Genomic DNA, 13,027 nt, shown 5'->3' on the forward strand with positions numbered 1-13,027 from the left:
TCCACCAGGCATCAAAATAAGAGACCTGACTTTCAAAAGCCCTGAACACCCCACAGCTTCCATTGAAGCCAATGAGTTACATAAGGACTGAAGCACTACAAATCTGTACAAGTTTTGTTCCCATCTACCTCCTACCTGCATTATATCCAGTGGCATCATTAATAAGCGAAATGGTTTGCTCCTTCAGCATGGCATCAATTTTCATGACACATATTTTCCCTTTGCAGTAAATTGGTTTTACCATTCCCCCTTTGACTATAAATAATTGTAAAGTTTTTAAAGTAATTATCAAGGACTAGATGGTCTCAGAATTGCCAACACACATTCTTCAAAAATCCTAAATCGGGGCCCTCAAAGTCATGAGATTGGTTTAAAAATAATTAGTTTAAAATATGTTTAGGGTTCTTTATTTACCTTATGTTTCATAAGCCTTTTTAGGTTCATGTTTTCAATATGTTTTTCACAAGGGAGGGGCTAGAACCTTACTTTTTAAACAATGGAAACTGCGGTTTGTCATGTACGAGCACTGCTGCCAGTGCTGGAGCTCTGAGGAAAAACAAAACTCTCATCAGACTCACTATAAAACTGCAGGACTAGGTGAGGAAGAGGCGGGGGGGTGCAATGAGTCTTCTGCTCTCCTCCTCCTACCCCTTGTGTGCAGGGAGTGGAACTAAACACAGTCCTTCAACTCCCAGCACATAAGGATTGGGACTTTGCCCCAGAATGCACTGGGCAAGGGCTCCCTTCCACACTGGCCAGGCAGAAAGAAGGGAGACAACTGCCAACGCTAAAAGGGTATAGTGGCAGGTGCTGTTGCGCGTTTCCTCAGTGCTCCCCATATGCACCTGCACATCTCTGCTTTAGCTTCCCCAAAAGTAGGGAGACTGAGTTAGAGCCTTTCTTTTTTAGAAGAATAGAGATTACAAAGATTACAAAGCAAGGGCCAGCTTGTGGTACCTGTACTCATGTTGGGTATGTTATCTTACCTGAGGCTGGATTGTGATCTGTCCTGTGCATCATCAGTGAAAAGGAGTAGAGGAAGTTTAAGGCGTTCCCTTATTGCCTTGCACTCTACCACTACTTCCAGTGTACAGCGGCTCTACACGGGTAGTTATGGTGTAGGGGAGAGGAGACAGTGTGTTGACGCTGCTTCTCCAACACATCCAACAACGTGCCCCCTCCCCCCCCCAGCTCCGTGCTTTGGGGAGCTTATGCTGCATCCTAAAATAGTCTATGCCCTGGGCAGAGTATAACTCTGAATCAGGGGCAATGCAACAGCTTGCTGACTATGGGCCAGACCCCAAGTCACCTAGCCCCCTGTGTAAGCAGTGCCAATTGATGTCAGGGAGCAAGGCACTACTCAACCCTAGTAAAGGTGGCACGAGCGGGGGGAGAGAGAGAGAGTTTGTAAATATGAGCAAATGCAGCCCCCAGGTGCGTAACTGCTCAGTAGCTAAACCCTGCAATCCTGGCTCAGGCCGAGCTGCCATTGGAGTCAACGGGAGTGAGGGCTGCAGGCCTGAGCCCCGGGGAAGACGAAAGGTCCCGGGGAGGCGGGTGGTTCTAGTTAAGCCTTGACACCTGGGAGACAGGGGCTCTCCTCTCGCCGGCCTGTGCGTGTGCAAGCAGCAGCTCTTCCCACGCTGCTCGGCGGGCACAGGGTCAGCGGAGACGGCCGGCCCCGCGGAGGGTTCCGGGTGCGACCCAGTGCCGGGGGGAGGCTGCTGGGGCAGCAGCACGTGTGCGCGCCGCGCCGGGGCGAGAGGGGGTGGGAGGCGCAGGAGCCAGCCCCGCTCCGCACGCTGCCCGGTGAGCTCACCGGATACCCACGCGAGGAAACAACCAATGGCAACATGCAGCTCCCGGGGCTGCAGTAAATACGGTCACAGGCTCAGCCCGCTCCCCCCACCCCCCGGCACCGTGCCGCTGCTGTACCCTTGGCCCGGCTGCCTGCAACAGCTCCCTGCACAAGTGCAAAGCAGCGCCCGGGGCGGGGTTGTATCGCGCGCTGCCCTCCCGCTTTAGGAAACCCGCACCCCATTGGGGTTCCTCTGTGTGAAGTAGTTTTCGCGGGGCTGGGGGGGGGGCAGCTGTGTGTGTGTGTGTGTGAGGGGAGCAACCAGTTGCACGCCCTAAAGTGAGGAGAGTGGTTGCTTTCTCCCTTACCAGCCCCCCTCCTCCTCCCCCCTCAATCCCCTTTGCTCTGGGTTGCGGTGTGTGGCGAAGGGGGGGGGGAAGAGCCGTGGAGGGGGGATGTCCTGTTGTTTTGCCGGAGGAGCAGCGCAAAAGGGGAAGCTCGACTTGAAGAAGGGGCGAGAATCAACATCCCGGGAGCAGCCGGCACAGAGAGCTAGCGGCGTGTCCCCGCACCAGAAGGTGAGTGTCGCTGCTCCGCTCCCCTTCGCTTCCCACGTCGCCCCCTGTGTGTGTGTGCGCGCGCGCGCCGGGCCGCCCGGCTGCCTGCGCCTCGGGGTTCTTGCGGAGCATTGGTTTCTTCTTTTTGACCCGGCTGCCGTGAAACGCGGCAGAGATCCCCGCGAGCAGCGGCTGATGGCTCTGAGCCCTGCTGGGCACCGAGACCGGGGCTTTTCCAACCCCCTCCCCCTTCCCCCAGTCTGCAGGGGGAGAGATCCTCGCAGACTTCTGGTCGCTCCTTTGGCCAGGCTTTTCTGCCCCTCTCCAGGTGACCCAAGGGCTTGCGTTTCGCCCCCCACCCTTTGATCTGCTCTCCCTGGAGCCCCGAGCCCTGCGGGTTTTGTCCCGTTCCGATGCAGTTCACTAGCCCTGGGCTCTGAAAGGCAGATCGGTGATGGTGGCATGAGTGTATAGCAGGAAATTCACCAGCCTTTTCTTGTCATCCTCTTAGTGCCGCTTTTTGCAGGCGATTGTATTTTCTCTTTCAAGGAACCTCCTCCCCGCCTTGTGGAAGTTTTGTGCTTCGTAGTCAGGGAGACGTACGCGGCCGAGTTTGTGTCCTCGCTGCTAGGGCAGGGAATGTAGAAGAGGTGGTCAGAGATTGAAATTCAACGGGTTTTCTGGAGGTTTGTTGTGGTAACTTGACTAGCGAATCCTGCCAGCAACCTGAACGTGCAGCGTGAGTTTTGTAGGACTACAAACCTTGGGGGAAGGGGAGTTTCCTTAATTTATGGCAGCTTTTGTAAGAACATGCTTAGCTTTCAGCACTATTAAAACGCAGATGGTTCAATCTGGTCTGGAAAATATGCCCTTTTGTTCAGTTGTACATCCTCTGCCATGTAACTTCCAAACTCCCTCCTACCCCCCCCCCCCGACTCTGGCAGCATTTAAATCGAATTTCCTTTCTTAATAAAGAACGTTTACAGTTTGCAGCCATTAGAAAATATCTGCTGATGAAAGGAGACGGTCCCATAGTGACAATAAAATAAGGAAAATACCTTAATGTCTGCAGCCTCTTTCGCAGTATTTGGAGGGAGTGGGGACCCAGGGCTCTCTTGTTTTTGTTCCTCTCCCATTTTCTTTTTCTAGGGGAATATTGTGGTTTAAAGCCAGACACAACCGTATGTTCTCCCTTTCTCCCTCTCCCCCGTTCCCTCTAACTCTCCACTGTAGACGAAAACACAGGAATAATAGCCCGTTCCACCTAGATGCATCAGCGCCGCATGCAGAGGCTTGTGTTTTGGTTTGAAAACACTTCCACGTGGAGGAGAGTCTGTGTGTGTTTGTACTTAATCTGAGGTGGTAACAGGATTCTCTGTGTTTAAACCCAATGGGCTGTTGGCCATTAATTTGCCTCTCTGGCTGTCGTTACGGACGCTTCCAAAATCTGATACCTAAGAAAAACTGCAGGTTAGATTTCACATTAAGGACTCGTAGTTAACAGTTTTGTTTCTCCTACCTCTGTCTTTTTTGGCGCGGTACATAGCATCCATTTAATCAATAGAGAGGAATATTAGTGGGGTATGGCAATTAAACCCAAAGTCGCTTTGACATTTTATTTTTAAGCAAAGGCGACTGTTTGCAGTACGTATGTTTGTGTCCATTTCGTGTCATGCCGTGCAGGGGTTTAGCAGTCTTAAGCATTTTTAACAAAAGTGAAAGGGATCCCAGGATAGAGTCGCTGCCAGTCAGTAATTGGCATCTAAAGTTTCATGTGTGTTTATGAAACTGACTACTATTAGAAACCAAGTAGATACATTGTTGTTTTTCCGCAATCCTGTGAGCAAGATTCAAAGGAAAGCACAAGGAGATACATATTTTTTTTCACTAGTAATAAATATTTTGCATTGCATAGATCCGATGTAGGTAGGGATAGCTAAAAAACAGAGCATTTTAGGTCGTTCGAATTTAAACATTTTAAATAATTGTTTTGCATTAAAATAATAAGAAATCCATATAGATTTTAATTTAAGGTCTGATTTGCACATATTAAAATAGTAGAAGCAGTAATATAAGCAGACTAATTAAAATATATTTAACATAAAGCAATAGACAATTCAGAATTGCATTGAAATTTACTGAGAAGTATATTTTCACCCTATACAGTTATAAATAAAGCATTTTATCTGATTTCTGTTCTCGATTTGATGTGATCTTTCATTGTATTATATATATCTTTTTATGTATTAAGGATTTGGATATAGCATAATTTCAGTTTCCAAATACAAGTTAATAGTGTTTTGTTGCATGTTTAACATTTTTCTCTGATTTCTTAACACAACTCATCACTTCTTAGTGACCATGTAAATCAAAATCTTAACATCACTGTAGACTTTCCACTTTTTCCCCCTGCAGTGCACCCGTACAGTGCTGCAGAATGTAGATCTTTACATACCTACAACTTATGTTAAATGATATCAAGTAAGTGGAAATACAAATGGACAACTTCTACCCTTCTTCCAGTACATTTTAACATTTAATGTAATCTGGGCTGCCTCTAAAACAAACAAATTAAAAACAAATCTTTCCTGGTTTGTTTTCTGAATGCTGGTATTCATGTTACCAACTGTTTTTTAATTAATTGTAGTATCTTAAAAGGAAAATACAAGGTGAAAATGTCAAATAGTTACTTTGTACTTGTTACATATTTTAATATTTATTTTTATATCTTTTGGATTGTGTTAAATTATACTATTATATATGCAGTCGAATCATATGCTTAGAGGATTCTTTTATGTAGTAATGTCTTACAACATATTACTACTCTTCTGCAATAGAAATTTATTCTGATATAAGTGACTGAGAGATAATGGACAAAATTATAGATCAGGTTCCCAGTATCACCGAGTTCCTTGTTACTCATACTAAATAAAATGTATTGTGCATGACCATTTGAAATACAGAAAGACAATGTCCTATTTCATATTTTCAGCCTCTGATACAAGCTTTGAAAGTTGTTTGGCTCTTGTGTACCTTAGTTTTACTTTACAGTATTATAATAAAGAACTTTGTGTCCGAATTTGGTTGAGAATGGGCAAAGATAATTATGCATTTTTGACAAGAGTTGATTATATTGAACAGCGTTCATTCTATTTTTCAGGTAATGTAAACTACTTTTTTCTGTTTAATATGAAATTCAGTCCAGGAATTTCCTCTCTCTTCTCCTCCCCCCTGTCAAGTGCTGTTGAAAGCAAATACTAATTATTTATGTGTTATCTTTTGCTGTTTTGAAAGTGAGGATTTTATGAACTCTGGGTAAAACGAATCTCCCTTTTTATAAATGATAGTTTATTCAACGTAGTTCTACATTACAGCTGCTGATCATATTTCATAGAGCTGTTAAAGCACTTAAAATCTAAAATTAGGTACTGTCTGGTAGTAAATATTTCAAATCACTCCTTGAAGAAATAAATAGAAAAGTGTGCTTTCAAAATATGACATTTTGAAGTCTTTAATCATACAAAAGCAATCATGCTTTGCTTTTATTAAAAATAATATGCTTACTACTTAAACTATACACAAAACGTGTTTTTAATTTTTTTGATATCTTCTGAACTATCACCATATAGAGACTCTTAAACTAATTGTGTATGAGAGCATAATTAGGCATTTTGTTACAGCAGACAAGAGGCATCCAAATGAATTTCTAACATACCTGTATCTCCACTTATTATTTCTTACTGGGCTTAGAAGTGAAATGTATATTCAGTTGCTTGTTTTCATGAAAGTTTATGTAGGACATTTAATAACAGAAAATATAAAACGTACTTTTTTTTATCCAGACCTGTGATCAGCTGTTTTATATAACTGCATTCAATTATTATATTTTGCTTTTGTTTTATAGTAGTTACTTTGTTTTCAGTTTGGAACATGGAGCCAAGCTCACCTATCCATTCATAATAATATAGTTTGGATTTTCAAAAAGAATGTAACCCAGACAGAAAAAGTGAATGATTTGCAGATAGTTGTCAAGTGTTTTTAAAGCTTTATAAAAGCCTAGCAATAAACCAGGTTTAGTAGCAGCACCACTTGTACTAAAATGCCTTATGATGATACCCTAGGTTTTACTGCATAGTTTAATGTTCCCTGTGATTTCTGGCCATCTCAGAGTATACATTTATTGTGACGGCAGAAACAATTTATTTCAATTAATAAATGTTTTAAAAATTGTGCAACGGAAAAGCAGCTCTGATACCATGTGAATTAAAGAGAATGTTTAACATTTTGATTGTTGTTTCAAAAGTTTGTAAGTAAATGTGAAAAATGTGATAGGCAGTTTTCTTTTTTAGTTTTAGATATATTGTATAAATGTGAGTCCAACTGTAACCTTTCCTGTCATTGAAAAGCGCTAATTGATCTTGCGGGCCCTGACATAATAATATAGTTTGATATTTGAAACCATTCAGCTTTGGTATGGCCCCTTAATCACCCCTGAGATTTCAGGACATGGTTCTGCTGAAGACATAAAACTATTACCTTTTTTGAAATCAAATAAAAATGGTTTTTAAAACTAAACTTTGTATGTGTTTTCTTCCTTTTGAAGTCAGTGAGAGTTTTGCCTGCCTAAACTCTGAACTTGACTGTTTAATTAGACTTTATAGTCTGCAGTTAAAAATACTATTACTTGTTGTATTTACATGTGTTTTATAATGGTGATGTTTTAGATATTAATATATAGAAATAGGTTGTTGGGTTTTTTTTGTGCAAGAGATTTTTTGCCAAGTCCAAGCTTCTGTCTGAATGTCAAATTAATCAGAAGTGCTTAAAGAAACCTGGGTCCATCTTACTTATCATAGCAGTGTGAAAGCTTAAATGTGAAGAGCACGTATCTGGTGAGTATAAAGTAAATTTTATTTGGAAAGCAAGTTTATTTAATATTTTCATTTTAAGTCCATATTATAAATTATTTTTGGCAATATTACAACCTACTTGGGACACCCATAGGAGGGGCCTCTGTCTAAAATACCATTCGACTCAAAACCTGAGAACCGTACTGGGCACATGTTCTACCTTTTGCTTAAATATTAAACATTTTATGTTTTTTCTTAATCCTGTATTAAAACAGACTGGACATTTCTGCACAATCTCGCTACTGAGCATTCATGCTGACAGGTTTATATATACTACTTGTCACATTTTTCAGCAAAATGGCCACTGTTAATGGCAGGCTCAAAATGCCAAGTATAAGCACTTCATTTTCAAACTTGTCATAGTGTTGTATGGCAAGAAATGATTCCCATAAGAGCTTTCAGTGCTGTGTTGAGCAAGGTCAGTGCAGTTTTTCCGATTAAATTCCTACTCCCTAGAAAAAGAGGGAAAATCATTGTGATTCCATACTGGGCAGCTGTTGCTAGAAGTACAGTAGAATGAGTAAGTTTATGGAAAAATGGTTAATTGGTGATTGTGTGTTGCTTGAACAACACTTCTCAAGCAGTTCATCTGTACAACAATGGAAGAATGTTGTAGCTCTGTTTTGATTGCCTTATACTGTGGCCAGACTATACATTTTTGTAATTTTGTCTCCTCCGTTCATTATAAAGGCGTGTCATAGACACTGTCTCCCACAAAATACCTGCAGGTAGGAGTAATTTCATACCTGTGATAGCTCTCAACTTTTTTACCTGAAGGTGAATATATTTTTAATTAATTTGACAATGTAATATTCATAGTGTTACACTTTGATACTAACCTGAGATGACCCACTTACATTGACATTGTCAGCAATCTAAAGAATTACTGCTGCCTTTTTTTTTTTTTAAATTGGGTTGAAGAAGAGAGTAAGCATTCTGCTACTGACACATCTATAATTAAACCACAAAAATCTGAATCAACATATCAGTAAGGGTCTGACTGAGACTACAAAAGAATAGAAATACAGAGTTAAGCTTGAAACATTGAACAGAATTCTGCTAGTTATATGCATATAACTCTATTAAAATCAATGCCTTTGCGTGGATGTAACTGGAAACTTGATTTGAGTAGATCCTGAGCTGGTGTAAATCAGTATAGCTGTGTTGAAATCAGTGGAGCTATTCAGCTTTATACTAATTGAGGATCAGAGCCTCTAGCTTTATCTTTAACCCAGTCTCTTATGCCTCAGATATTGTCGTACACTCAGGTTACATGCACGGTTTGGAGATTTCTGCAATATCTAGACAGAACAAAGTAAGTTAAAGATAAAGTTACAGTCAAATCTTTCAATTTTCTCCTTTTTTGGGCTTTTCAGACTTATAAAGAAATATTTTGTGTTAATTTTTTATAACAGTATTTAAAAGAGCATAACAGGGAGAACTGTGAGCCAATTACATCTCTGGAGCATTGGCTCCATTAAACATAGTATATCAACTGACTGTTTTAATTTGTTTTAGGTAATTTGCGTGCTCATGAAAGTGAGCAGTCATAGAACCAAGCATAGTGTAGGTGGGTTAAATGCAAATTTCCTTGCCAAGTTCAGTCAGTGCATCTCGGACCCAATCTGCTATTCCAGTTCTGGTCCTCTCAAATGCAGAGAATAATAATTGTGCTTAAAACTATAGTGGTTTTGTGAACTGGATAACTTTTTTCTAGGTAATTCATTTTCAGTTTTCACTTACACAAGATTTGGATCTACAGTAGGTCTCCATAGGTGAAATGTTAAGGTGGTAATCCAGTCTACTGCCTATATTAATATTTATTCTACAATGGTGTGATAGTCATCACGTTAATCTTGGTTAGTTAATATCTCTTTCACCTCTCAGCCAGATGATTATGTATTCAGTTACCATACCAGGAATTGGCCTTATAGCTGACTCTGCCACTTTAGAGCAATAATATTGGGTGTGACTGCAATGAAAATGGTAATGCCTTTCAGATGAGTTTCCATCTGCAGACTCTCCTACTCATTTCTGGTAGCTATTTAGATGGGTATTAACAGTTAACTTGTTTTCATATCAAATATTTTATACTTATTGTATGTGTCATTTTCATTTCTCTGGGGGGGTACTGGTACAGTAATCAAATTTTGTCTTCGGCCACAAGTGAGATTGAATTTGGAATGCTCTACATAATCATTGATAGATACTTAAAACTACCTGCAGTTTTTGACTTATTTAGAAATCCTGTACTCAAGAATTCACGATTAGAGTAGAGCTCAGAGATGCTTCAGAATCAGGAGTAACCTGCATTGGGAGAGCTCTGTAGGGCACAGTTTGGAGGTAACACTTTTGGGAAGTTCTGACAGGTTTCTTTCTTTCTTTCTTTTTTTAGGTGACCTTTTAGAGGTGACAGTTCTAGGATTTATTCAATAACTGTGCAGAAATTTAGGTGCAATATGAGATGATGGTGATATAAATTTTCCATTTGGGTTCACTTCTGTTTTGAACCTGTTCTTACGACGGAAAGACAAAGCATACTTCTACTGGAAGAAAACTTTGTCACCAAAGCTGGCAGCAGCAGCTGCTGATTGGGTTCTTTTACGGCTGTCCCGTGAAATGAAGTTGAATCATTTCTCAAAAGTGGCTGTTACTTAAACCTTCACCATAGGAAAGGGTTTAATTTATGGCAGCTATTTTTTATTCGTCCCCACTGTCGCAAAGTACTACCTTGCACACTATCATATTGCAGGTGTGTTGTGTTGTGTTTGCAGATAACGTGGTACGTCACATGATTTGTTCGTTTTTTATGAGAGCAATCAGAAACTTTCTAGTGGAAAATTGTAGTTGTCTGTCGGACGTGTCATTTTATACTATGCCTATAGAAGGCACACAAACGGCATGGTGCGTTTTAATATCCAATGCCCAAGCTGTTGCCTGACAAATCTAATATGATGATCTGTGTGTGACTTTGTATGCAAGGGTCTTGGAGGACTGACCATTGTTTTTAAACTTATGTTTGATTGATTTTTTTCAATACGCTGCTATGCAATATATTGTAAGCGTATCTAGTTTTCATAATTACAGTTGCATAGTTAGTGCCCTTCTTTATGGTTTGAAATTCACCAGTGGTGTGGTACATTATCCTAAGGACTTCCATACCACTTAAGTTCTGCACAGGGACTGCTTGGAGGATCTCCTAGGATCAGAGTGTCCACTGGGGGGATCCAGTATACTGTCTTTATGCCAAAGAAGGGGACTTTGAGCCATGGGTCAACATGGAAAACCTTCACTGGAGATGGAGAGGCCAGAACAAGCCTAATGGATCCTCATTTTCATGGATTCAAGACCTCAGCATCCCCCACAAGTGGAGCAGAGGAGTTGTAACCACTGTTTCTGTTCACATAACTAGGGTAAAGGTGCTGGCCTTTAGGTGGTGAGTGGATTTCACCTTCATAGAAACTCTGTTGTTCACGTACATAGAGCCTAAATATGGTATTTCAGTTTTAAAGGCTGGAGTGGATTTCATCCATTGAACCTAAACCAATCTTTATGGTTTTTGTGGGTTTGTTTTTTGTTCTCACAAAGTTGATCTTTGAGTACAGATTTATGCAAAAGCCATGTTACTCTAATGAGAACCAGGCCCAAAATATGTGTGTGTGTGAGAGAGAAACCTTTTGAAAATTTCGATGTAAATTTAAGTAAAGGCTATTATATGCTTTCTGCATCAAAAGCCCATGATGGAAAAAAATGTTCAACATCCAACACTTACTGATATTTTTATTAAAAATTCTTAGAAATTTCCATTAGTTGGCACCCTAACTGTTCTGTTGTTTTTATTCAGATTAATTCAATGCCTATCTTGTGGCTACTGTAATAGAAATGATAAATAATGATTTCCCTTGTTTTTCCTCAATTTCTCTAAGAAACAACCTCTGTTCTCCAAGAGTGGTTTTAACAAGAATTACTTATCCTGAGACTGTTTCTGTACACAGGTTTTTACATTTCTGATTGTTTAATGCTTCCCAGAGAAGGGAGTACCTTTTATTCCCAAATCTGCTATTTCAGGGATACTGCCAACTTGTACTCTAATACATTTTTTTTAAAGTTTAAAATAGTTACGCATAACTATTATGGGTTACCCATAACCCTGAGTACGCCTACCAATTTTTGTGGCTTTACAATCACATTTTCTTATATTTCAAAAATATTTTCTTCTCTGCTGCTCTGTTAAAGACCCACACAAACAACAATGGAATTGACTGTATGCAAAGTGTTGTCAAATGCTCAATGTAAAGAAGCTAAAAAGGAAACAGAATTTTTTTTCCTTGAAACACTTTCATTTCTAGTAATCTTGGGTGTTACTTCAATAGTTTAAAAATGTTCATGTTCCTCCAAGTCAGAGGATATTACTGTTGAATACCCATTAATAGTGTAGTATACTGCTTGAAACAAATTGAGTGAGTTCATCGTATAGTAAGTAGACTTGAACATGAATATAAATGGTGATTTTTTTTTTAAAGTTATAAAACGTTTGCTTTTGTTAGAGTTCACATCTATGTTTGGGTTCCACAGTGGTTCCAATATGACATGCTAAGGGTTATTATCCTAGAAATAACTACGTTATCACTGATATTGTACAATCTGAGTTATACATCTAAAGTACTATTTTTTTGTTTTTAAAAATTGAATTTAAAAACTGTGGAAAAAAAATCAGAGATGTGTGATACTTTTTTTTAAAAAGTTGATTGTGTTTGTTTAAGTATACAGGGTATCCAGTGGTTATAATGGTTATTTTCTAAGGGGCCTGTTTAAGAAGAACAAAAATGATTACCTTATAGTTATTTTTCAGTTATTTTCCACAAAAAAAAATAAGCAAAATGCTTCAGAAAGTCATCAAAATATGTAATTTTGGAAAACAAAACCACTGACCCACAAGACCAAAAATAACATAACATTAATGTTTCAAACGGAGTTCTTAAAGTCTTCTCTTTTTGCTTCTCTGCATTACTCATTCTTGAAATTCAGCACATGGTTTTTCTGCATCTAGATATAAAATAAATGTAGTAGAACATATTTATTTGTAAATTAGCTTTTCTTTATTTTTCAGGGGGAGACCAATGGGATTATAGATTAGATTTGGTTGCAAGGAGTCTGGAAGAACTCCTAGGAAGTAGTCTAGAACTGAGGAGACCCAAGTTCAATTCCTTACTCCACCCCAGACTTCCTGTGTGACGTTGGGCAAGTCACTTAGCCTTTCTGTTCCTCACCATTTGCAAAATGGGGATAACAACACTTCTCTGTCACATGGGTTTTGAAAGGATAATCACATTAAAAGGTCGTGAAGCCCTTTGAGATCTACTGATTTAAAAGTGCAATGTAAGAGCAAGGTATAGGCACTATACAAACAAAGAACAAAAAATGATCCCTGCCCCAGAGAGCTTACAAATGAAAGCACTAAGGCATTGTTTCACCAAATGTAAACATCATGCATAGTTTCAATGCTTTGGTAAGATTTCTTAAGAGATTTTTCTATCTTCCCAGCATCCTTTTTACCTGTCCTCTGGTACCATAGTCATGGACAGCAAGCAAAAAAATATTCTATTGGCATGCATCCTTCCAACTTTCCACCTCCCCTGTGCTTGTATTACATATGCAACTGATGTATGGACCTCACTTCTTCACGCTCATTGATGACATTACCGATACAGAGTTCATCTGTTTGAGTTCTTATTGCTGCTGCTCTACCAAGTGGCAGATTT

The 13,027-nt window shown here is 39.8% G+C and overlaps 1 protein-coding gene across 1 annotated transcript in view; it reads left to right on the plus strand.

The window, feature by feature from the left end:
- Nucleotides 1–2,145: 2,145 nt before the first annotated feature.
- EYA4 (EYA transcriptional coactivator and phosphatase 4) overlaps nucleotides 2,146–13,027 on the plus strand; it is a 221,427-nt gene continuing 210,545 nt past the window's right edge. The window contains exon 1 of the mRNA XM_084622652.1: nucleotides 2,146–2,376. The gene's annotated coding sequence lies outside the window, so the exon portion shown is untranslated. The remainder of the gene's footprint in view (nucleotides 2,377–13,027) is intronic.

This window comes from Lepidochelys olivacea, assembly GCF_965140295.1.
Source record: "Lepidochelys olivacea isolate rLepOli2 genome assembly, chromosome: 3".
Classification (NCBI taxonomy): domain Eukaryota; kingdom Metazoa; phylum Chordata; order Testudines; family Cheloniidae; genus Lepidochelys; species Lepidochelys olivacea.